Here is a 10,898-nt window from a genome sequence, read left to right as displayed (position 1 = left end):
GAGTCCCAGCATCCACTACGGACTACGAGAAATAGATTTACCGGTGAGTAAAATCTTATTTTTGCTTCTCATGATGCTGAATTCGGGCGTAAGGTTCTCCTATCTAATCAGGAGCGTCCCCACCACTAAAAATTGCTTTGGGAAAATTCCATTGTTATCCTGTGGACCCTGCCGGAGAAATATACGTTATGGTAAGAACTTACCGTTGATAATGGTATTTCTCCTATGTCCACAGGTTTCCACAGGGATCCCACCCTGATGCACCTGATTTGAGAATCTTTGTACTCACTAAACTCTTCTCTCTTGCATGGAAAAGTGTGCATGTGTGTTCTTCTCGCCTGAATAGGGTTCTACATAATGCTCCTGCCTAAATGCTTGGGAATACAACTGATTTGCCTGAGCCAGTGGGTGGGGATATATGGACAAGCCCGTTGCATCCTGGGAGAACTGAAAGCTTGTGATCATTTGGTGCCAATCCGCTGTCGCTCTATCATATCCCATTGTTATCCTGTGGAAACCTGTGGACATAGGAGAAATACAGTTAGCAACGGTAAGTTCTTACCATAATGTATATTTTCGCACCAATCTATGACATGCGAATCTACTTTGGGAGCCACATCCATTTTTTTTAAATAGTCCCCAGCTGGATGAGGATAACTGGAATTCCATTTCTTGGATATCTTACTTCGTACTGGGCGTAACCCAAACCTCTTGCATTATTTCCATTGGCTGTTTTGGAACATTTAAACACAGTTGCCTTCGTTTTTAACACAGGCTCTGCTGCCTCTTCTAAGGATTGAATGGCTTACATAGCACTAAGTAACTCAGGTATGTCCACTGAGCTAAGACCTTCCTCTGAATTGCAATGTCATCATCCTCAGACGAATCCTCATCTAGAACATGTGTAGACTGTGAAGATGTTAATTTCTATGTGATTTACTTACCACCGGCCTTTGAGCCTGCTTTTGTTTGCTGCTAATTCCTGAGGTGGATAAACCTGAGAATGAATATTGCATGTAAGGGTTAATAGGTTAACTTATCCCTGGTATACGAGCTGGCATAATCTGCTCAGCTAAATTGGATGTCCGTGCAAAGTAGCCCATGAAGGTTCGACTAAATCCTGTGCTTGCTTCAGTTATCTAAGAGGCTTCGGTGACAACTAAAACATTTTGCACATAATACCTTTAAACCAGATGCTGATAGATTAACTCAGCTTCGCAATACAAACATGAAATGAGTGTTGGTGCTGCTATGGGAAGTGTATTTTTCCTCACCCTTGCCGCTCTTAGACACAATAAATAAATCACACACCTGTACAGTGTTACTACACAATTTGTGACTGTAATCACTTTAAAATTTGTTAAAGTGACACACAATCCGACCCTACCCTGCATTGCACCAGCATTGAGGATCGGATACACAGAAAAACTGACAGAATTATAGTTAAGTATATTGTATAGGGAGGGAGGACTGCGCTCGTACAGTAGAGGAGATAGAGATGCAGTGCTGCTGCACCTGGAGGTGTCCTACCTCCTGTTTAACAATCAAGAATATATAGTGGTTAGTGCACTCAGATATAACCACTATACATTACAGTAAAGTCAGCAATCACACTAGCAATCAGTCACAGGTTATCCATTAGTATAATAAGCAACATAAGCACATAATCAACTACAAATACATCTCAAGTATGTAGGAGAAACATATTACTGAATTACCTTATACAGGTTGAGTATCCCTTATCCAAAATGCTTGGGACCAGAGGTATTTTGGATATGGGATTTTTCCGTATTTTGGAATAATTGCATACCATAATGAGGTATCATGATGATGGGACCTAAGTCTAAGCACAGAATGCATTTATGTTACATATACACCTAATACACACAGCCTGAAGGTCATTTTAGCCAATATTTTTTATAACTTTATGCATTAAACAAAGTGTGTGTACATTCACACAATTCATTTATGTTTCATATACACCTTATACACACAGCCTGAAGGTCATTTAATACAATATTTTTAATAACTTTGTGTATTAAACAAAGTTTGTGTACATTAAGCCATCAGAAAACAAAGGTTTCACTATTTCACTCAAAAAAGTCCGTATTTCGGAATATTTGGATATGGGATACTCAACCTGTATAGGATTTAACCGTATTCAGTCGCACAGCAAAAGAAAACAGCAATAATTATCAGGCTCATATGCATCAAGCACTTATCTAACTATTCGTACTCAAAAGGTACAGACTTGGGGGGTCATTCCGAGTTGATCGTAGCTGTGCTAAATTTAGCACAGCTACGATCATGTTCCCAGACATGCGGGTGGACACCCAGCACAGGGCTAGCCTGCCCCGCATGTCTGTCACCCCCCGCACAAGTACAAAAGCATCGCACAGCGGCGATGCTTTTGTACTTGTTGAGTAACTCCCGGCCAGCGCAGCTCCTGCGGCTGACCGGGAGTTGCTGGTCGCTGCCCCTGGTCGCAGCAGCTGCGTGTGACATCACGCAGTCGCTGCTGCCCGCCCCCCCCCCCCCCACGGTCCAGCCACGCCCTTCGCTGGCCGGACCACACCCCCAAAATGGCGCCGTGCCGCCCCCTCCTGCCCAGCGGCCGCCTCTGCTTTTCAATCAAGCAGAGGCGATCGCTAGGGAGCGACGGCCTTTGGCCGTCCAGCATGCGCCGGTGCACTGGGGCACCGGCGCAGTTCCGACCCGATCGCTGCGCTGCGAATAACTGCAGCGAGCGATCAGGTCGGAATATGACCCCCTTAGTGCCGTATTGCCCAACTCAGTAGAGTGGGATACAGGGAGACTCACCCCACTTCCAGGATCGATCAATACGTTAGTGAACGCTGAGTGGATCCAGACGCTAATAGAGTACACACTCGCCCTGTGCACCTACAGTGAACACAGATGCCCAAGTGAACACTGACACACCAGTCACACAGCTACCTATACTGCAACTGGGTCCCCTTAGATACACAGCGTCTCAGACGGAAGCGGGAAATCAATTCATGGCAGGAGACTCGGAGGAAGTCATGGCAGGAGACTCGGAGGAAACTGCTCATGAACTGGGTGGGAGGGACGATCAAGGGAGCATCTGACTCCCCACTACTGACATCAACCCTAGGGATTGAGGCCTCATATTACCCCTGGAGCCCATGATCCCTAGGGAGTAATGCTGATGCACTCTAGGTGGTAGCTGTGTCAGGTAGTGTTTGGTAGTCTCCTTCCAAAACAGTGCGGCGGTGTCCGTGTTCCCCCCTCTAAGCGGAACCGATGCCTTACCTTCTCCCAGTGCTCGGGCCACAGCCTGGTAACGTCTGCTGGACCTGCTAGTATATCTGACACAGACGCCCGTCGAGACAGCACTTGTACCGTGGGTAAGCGTTGTTGTGACCTGGCGGAGAGTTCTTGGAGCGACTCTTTCCAATATGCGTGTAAAACGCTTAGGAGAGTTCACTCAGAAAACATAGTAAAACTATAAAAATAAAATAAATAAAGCTTAGGGCTGACAAACAACAGCAGCCCTGTGACCGTGGTCCGGCTCCTGCCGCACCAAACAAAACACTGATTTGCCAGAGACAGTGGGCGGGATTATATGGACGAGCCCGTTGCATCCTCGGAGGACTGAAAGCTTGTGATCGTTTGGTTCCAATCCGCTGTCGCTCAATCATATCCCATTGTTATCCTGTGGATAACCTGTGGAGCCTGCCGGAGAAAAGGTTTCCCTTAAAAGGGATCACCTCCATGGACCAGGACCGCAACCACAGAATCTGGCGAACCAGGAAGGACGTAGTAGACGTTTTGGCTGCCAGAACGCCAGCATCAGAGGCCGCCTCCTGAATGTAATGAGAGGCTGTGGTAAAATATGAGTGACACTGTCTGGCATTATCAGAAAAATTCAGAGGTAGCTCTGCCTCAACTGCTTGAAACCAGGCTTCAATACCTTTTGCACACCAAGAAGCTGCTACAGTGGGTTTATGTACAGCACCTGCAAGAGTGTAAATAGACTTCAATCAACCCTCCACACGCTTATCCGTCAGTTCCTTCAGAGAGGTGACGGTAGTGACAGGCAGAGTAGAAGACACCACAAGACGTGCAACATGTGAGTCCACTGGAGGTGGTGTTTCCCAATTTTTATTCAACTCTGCAGCGTGGGGATAACGAGCTAGCATCTTTTTAGACAGGGAGAATGTCTTTCCTGGAGACTCCCAGGATTCTTGACGTATGTCAACTAAATGGTCAGACTGGCAAAACTAATTTAGTAACCTGACATTTGAACTTATCAGGTTTCTTAAGGCCCATACACACTGGGCGATTTTGAGCTGAAAGCAGCTCACTTTTTGTGTTTTGAGCTGCTTTCAGCTCAAAGCTGCCCAGTGTGTATGAGCAAGCGATAAGCGCTTATGCACGCTTCCGCTTCATCACTGGCAGCCGCCGTCCATCTACTGGTATTACCAGTAGATAAACGGCGGGGTGAGCGGCTTTCCATAGCGTCCTACTATGGAAAGCCGCTCACATCGCTGGGCAGCAGGGAAAGTGCTCAGTGTGTACGCAATGAGCACTTTTCAGCCCAGCAATGATCACTGTTCATACACGCAGGGCAAAAGCGCCCAGTGTGTATGGACCTTTAGGCGTATCTGGAGGGTCAGTATCATCAATCTGAAGAATCAGTTTGATAGCTTCCAGTAGGTCAGGAACATCAACCTGTATTGTAGATTCCTCATCAGAAGCATCTGCATCAGTGTCTGATGGATCCGTGTATGTCCCATTTTCCTCAGATGGTTTATACAAAACATGCGTGGATTGTGAGGAAGAAATTGCCCGCTTAGATGACCCTTTGGTCCTAGGAGGGCAAGAATCAGGCTTTTGTTTAGCCAAAGACTGATTTAACTGCTGTAACTGAGTCGACAGAGTATCCGCCCATGGCGGTTTAACGACAGGGACAATATGAGGCTATAATGGCACAGGAGGTCCCACAGGGGGCGCAAGTATCTTTACTAGCATAGCCAGTAAATTTGGGGTGGGGGGGGGGGGGGGCAGCCCAAGGTGGGTCTTTGTATGCCACCAGTGCTGCATGCAGACTGAGGGGAACAGAACCCCAACTGGAATTTTTTCCTCAGATAAATCCATGGCATCAGCACCGCATGACACAGGATCAGCCATGAATCTCCCGCCCTGTGAAGCGGACATTTGAAAATGTAGCCCTAGGACATAATAGGATTTTGATACCTACCGGTAAATCCTTTTCTCCTAGTCCGTAGAGGATGCTGTGGACGACATCAAGACCATGGGGTATAGACGGGATCCGCAGGAGACATGGGCACTCTAAAGACTTTTCATTGGGTGTGAACTAGCCCCTCCCTCTATGCCCCTCCTCCAGACCTGTTGTAGAAACTGTGCCCAGGGAGACTGGCGTTTCGAGGAAAGAATTACTTAAAATTAGTGGTGAGATATCTACCAACTCACACCCTCAACCATGCCGCACACATGGCATTCAACATAACACACGCCAACAGGCATGAACCAATTTCAGCAACATGCTGAAAACTAAGATAACACAACTAGTGTAACTCTAATAACTAAACTGCAGGTAAAGTACGCACTGGGACGGGCGCCCAGCATCCTCTACGGACTAGGAGAAAAGGATTTACCGGTAGGTATCAAAATCCTATTTTCTCATACGTCCTAGAGGATGCTGGGGATGATATCAAGACCATGGGGGTCTATACCAAAGCTCCAGTACGGGCGGGAGAGTGCGGATGACCCTGCAGCACCGATTGACCAAACTTTAGGTCCTCATCGTCCAAGGTTTCAAACTTGTAGAACTTAGCAAATGTGTTTGACCCTGACCAAGTAGCTGCTCGGCAAAGTTGTAATGCCGAGACCTCCCGGGCAGCCGCCCAGGATGAGCCCACCTTCCTAGTGGAGTGGGCCTTACCGACGTCGGTAACGGCAATCCAGCCGTAGTATAAGCTTGCTGAATCGTATTTCTGATCCAACGTGCAATAGACTGCTTGGAAGCAGGACAGCCAATCTTGTTGTGAGCATACAGGACAAACAGAGCCTCCGTTTTCCATATACGAGCCTGTGAGGATACCGGGTTCCAAATCACTCAGTCATGGTGGTAGATGAAAAACCAACAGTGGTTTATTGAACAGAATGGGTTATAAACAGCTCAGCACACTTCTGTGATCCAATTCTACACGACAATCCCTCCTGGTACTCCTGACAGAACATTACTTCTTAGCCAGTCTCCTGCCACTCTCTCTCCTTCTCTCTCAGATCTCTTTCAATGGCCCCTGTTTGCTATTATCAAACCTTTGTCTTTTCTACCATAAGGCGACACCCTCAGAACAGTTTCAGATCAAACCTACTTTCACATGCCCAGGCATGCCCCCTAGGCCACAATAGATGTTAACTAAATTAACCTTACTTAATCTGATTGTGTGGCCTGGAATCCATTGTGTGGGGAAGAATGAGGGTGTTTTATGGCCTGACATCTGAGACTGGCTGTATCTACCCAACAGCAAACACACAGGTTATCTGAGCAGTCACATGGGGGAAACATTATTTTACAAACTATAACACAATAACCAATACATTCATATATATACATCGAAAACATAACTGTACCCTTGTAACAATAACATCATACAATATAATACAATATTGCCTAGTATATAGCCAAATACAGATCAACAATTAGTGTAGTCCATGGGTAGGACCAGGGCTAGGAAAGTAACCATGTGTCTTTTACCACTGTGCGACACGACGTGCCGGCTGTGTCATCACGTGTCGTCACATTACCTCCCCCTACTTTCTAGGCCTGTGTCCTAAGTAGCTGAAGCTTGCTGAGCGCAGTGATGCTCTTCTACATCAGACAGTCTGTGCCCCGTCATAACAATGACCGGTTGGAGTCTCTTGTGGGTCTGGTGGTTTTTGTGAATAGCATTTTACAGTTTGTACGGAGCCCACCAGCGTCCCATGTCCAAAGTCTGTGGTAATTGTCATGAGGCTTGTGTGGGGATTTCTTTCCCCGGTCTGGTGGGTGTGTGGCCCACAGTACATAACTCAATACAGTCTTACCAGGGTCCGGTGGAAACGTGATCAGCAGTCCATAGTTCTTGTATTTCCCCCCGGTGTCCAATCCAAATACATTAATCAAAGTCCCCTTTGTAGACAGCCGCTGGGTTGGGGTAACAGCATGTGCAACAGTGTAATTCAATAAGTCCAATAACTGCACCTGGGGACTTAATAATTCCCCTACACCCAACTGGGTAACCTCAAATTTCACATAGTCACAGTTTTCCTCCATAAACAAAATCTGATCTCTGGGGCCCTCACTCTTCATCCCCAACAATGTATTCCCTGGGAACCCCACTTCCATCACCTCTGGTGCATCAGGACAGTGGCTTGCCTCCCCCAAACAAGAACCACGGGTATGGTAATTGTCAGGGCACAATGGGGATTCCTTCATGCCAGAAGTTTCTTCTGTGCTATCCTGGGTAAATGCTTCCTCCAGCCTGGCTGGCTGGGTAACTTGTGGGATCCTACTCTGAGTTTTGTATGCTTTGGCCTGGAGTACAATCTGCTCAGCTTCCTTGTGTGTACCCACCAACTCGACCATGGTTGTACTGGAACATGAATGTAGGTTCACAGGGACAGTGGCATTACTTTCTCCATTCACTGTTACATGTCCTGGCTGAACACCATTGTCCTGGTTAGAGTCAGTCATTTCACCTTGCACACAATGCCAGTCCAAAACACATTCAGGTGCCCTAGAGTAGAGCAACATGTTCCCTTCCAGTTCCTGAGCTGATGCTATTTTCACCATGTCTGATACCTGGATTTTCTCTGAGTCACAGGGAAGATTCTGGCATTCAGACTGCAGCTCCTTACCATCAAGTTCACTGAATGGTAACAGACCTCCAGAATCTTCTGGGGGAGATACAGTAGCTGGGGATACACTGGGCCCTTCCTGAACATCCTTTTCTGATAAAAATAACTGGGGCAGCCATGAACATAGCTTCACAATAGGCCTCCCTCAGCCGAATATGCTGATCAGCCTGAAGTGAGACACTGTCTGCACTAGCCATGCTTATAGTTGGGACATTACCACCTACTGCTGCCCTCACAGAGATCTCCTCTTCCACCTCTGCAAATGGGAAGGCATAGTGCATCTTCTCCTGGGGTGTTTGGATGACAGACCCCACTTCCTTCTCATTTTCAGTAGCCTCCCCCAAACACAACACCGTAAATGGCTCAGTAGCCAGGACTGGTTGGTGCTCACCTGAAGGATTCCCTTGGAGGCTCTGTTGCTCGAGTGGTGGTCAGGTGATAGTAGCGACTTCTTCCTCAATGTCTCGCCATGCTGGGGTATCTAGAGGCCCCCGATCCAATGCCACTTCCTCTGGCTCTGTCCAGGAAGAGAATTTACTCTGCACTTGCCCTTCCGTCTCTGTATATTGTATATTTTGTGTCATTTGGGCCACTGTTTCGATCACTTCCTCCCTGAATTCCTCAAACTCAGGCTCCCCTAGCAGATTCCATGTGGCTGCTTCACTTCTGCAGTGCATGAACGCATTCCCCAGATGACACAACTTGTCCTGTATGCTGGATACTCTCCACCTGCTGATTTCCCACTGAGCTTCATTCCAGTACTCCCAAATGTACTGCATTTTGGTAACTATAAATAACAGATCCGGCTTCCCAGCCTGCCGATATGCTGACAAACTTCCAACCACAAGCTCCACTGCCCTGGTTCCATTACTGGTCTCCGTTGAGGCCTGGACCGTATCCTCCTCTTCCTCCTTATCACAAGGGTGCTCAAAGTCCCATTGAGCCAGTTTTCCAATTAGGGATTCCTTGGTATCCACTGTATTGATTACAATTTTGTTTCCATGACACAGTCCTTGCAGGACTCCCTTCTTGATGTCTTTGTAATATTGTGCTGCTGCCTCCAATCTGCTGTAATATCTTGCATCCATGCTTGTAACCTGAGTGATCCCTCTGCTTGCCACCAAATGTGAGGATACCGGGTTCCAAATCACTCAGTCATGGTGGTAGATGAAAAACCAACAGTGGTTTATTGAACAGAATGGGTTATAAACAGCTCAGCACACTTCTGTGATCCAATTCTACACGACAATCCCTCCTGGAACTCCTGACAGAACATTACTTCTTAGCCAGTCTCCTGCCACTCTCTCTCCTTCTCTCTCAGATCTCTTTCAATGGCCCCTGTTTGCTATTATCAAACCTTTGTCTTTTCTACCATAAGGCGACACCCCCAGAACAGTTTCAGATCAAACCTACTTTCACATGCCCAGGCATGTCCCCTAGGCCACAATAGATGTTAACTAAATTAACCTTACTTAATCTGATTGTGTGGCCTGGAATCCATTGTGTGGGGAAGAATGAGGGTGTTGTATGGCCTGACATCTGAGACTGGCTGTATCTACCAAACAGCAAACACACAGGTTATCTTAGCAGTCACATGGGGGAAACATTATTTTACAAACTATAACACAATAACCAATACATTCATATATATACATCGAAAACATAACTGTACCCTTGTAACAATAACATCATACAATATAATACAATATTGTCTAGTATATAGCCAAATACAGATCAACAATTAGTGTAGTCCATGGGTAGGACCAGGGCTAGGAAAGTAACCATGTGTCTTTTACCACTGTGCGACACGACGTGCCGGCTGTGTCATCACGTGTCGTCACAGAGCCGTTCTAGCAACATAGATTTTCAAAGCTATAACCACATCTAGACATTTTGAATCAGTGAATGTGCCAATAACTACTGGCAATACAATAGGTTGGTTTATTTGGAAAGATGAAACCACCTTCGTAAGTAAATGTTGTCGAGTCCTCAACTCTGCCCTATCTTCATGGAAGTGCAGGTAATGACTCTTGTGAGACAAGGCCCCCAATTCAGACACCCGCCTTGCGGATGCTAAAGCATCACCACTTTCCAAGTGAGAAACTTCAACGCTATCTTTTGTAGAGGCTCAAACCAATCCGATTGAAGGAACTGCAATACCACGTTAAGGGCCCATGGTGCCACTGGAGGCACGAATGGAGGCTGGATGTGCAGAACCCCTTTCCCGAAGGTCTGAACCTCTGGAAGAGAGGCCAATTGTTTTTGGAAGAAAACTGACAAGGCCGAAATCTAGACCTTGATTGATCCCAATCGGAGGCCCGCCTCCACACCATCCTGCAAAAAAAAATGGAGAAAACGTCCTAAGTGAAACTCTTCCGTAGGAGCTTTCTTGGATTCACACCAAGACACATTTTCTCCAAATACGGGGTAATGTTTCGACGTTACTCCCTTTCTGGCCTGAATAAGGGTGGGGATGACCTCCTTGGGAATACCCTTCCTGGCTAGGATACGGCGCTCAACAGCCATGCCGTCAAACGTAGCCGCGGTAAGTTTTGGTACACGCACGGCCCCTGCTGCAGCAGGTCCTCTCGAGGAGGAAGAGTCCGAGGATCTTCTGTGAGCAACTGCTGAAGATCTGGGTACCAAGCCCTCCTTGGCCAGTCTGGGGCAATGAAGACTGCTCGAACCCTTGTTTTTCTTTTGATCCCGAGTACTTTGGGATCAGCGGAAGTGGAGGGAAGACATACACTAGTGCATCCACTGCTACTGCTTGAGGGTCTCTCGACCTGGAACAGTATCTCTGAAGCTTCTTGTCAAGACGAGACGCCATCATGTCTATTTGAGGAACTCCCCAAAAACTTGTCACCTCTGCGAAAACTTCTTGGTGGAGGCCCCACTCTCCTGGATGGAGATCGGTTTTGCTGAGGAAGTCTGCTTCCCAGTTGTCTACTCCCAGAATGAATATTGCCGACAGAGCTTGTAGATGTTTT

This window comes from Pseudophryne corroboree, chromosome 2 (genome assembly GCF_028390025.1).
Source record: "Pseudophryne corroboree isolate aPseCor3 chromosome 2, aPseCor3.hap2, whole genome shotgun sequence".
Classification (NCBI taxonomy): domain Eukaryota; kingdom Metazoa; phylum Chordata; class Amphibia; order Anura; family Myobatrachidae; genus Pseudophryne; species Pseudophryne corroboree.
This window is presented reverse-complemented; position numbering follows the sequence as displayed.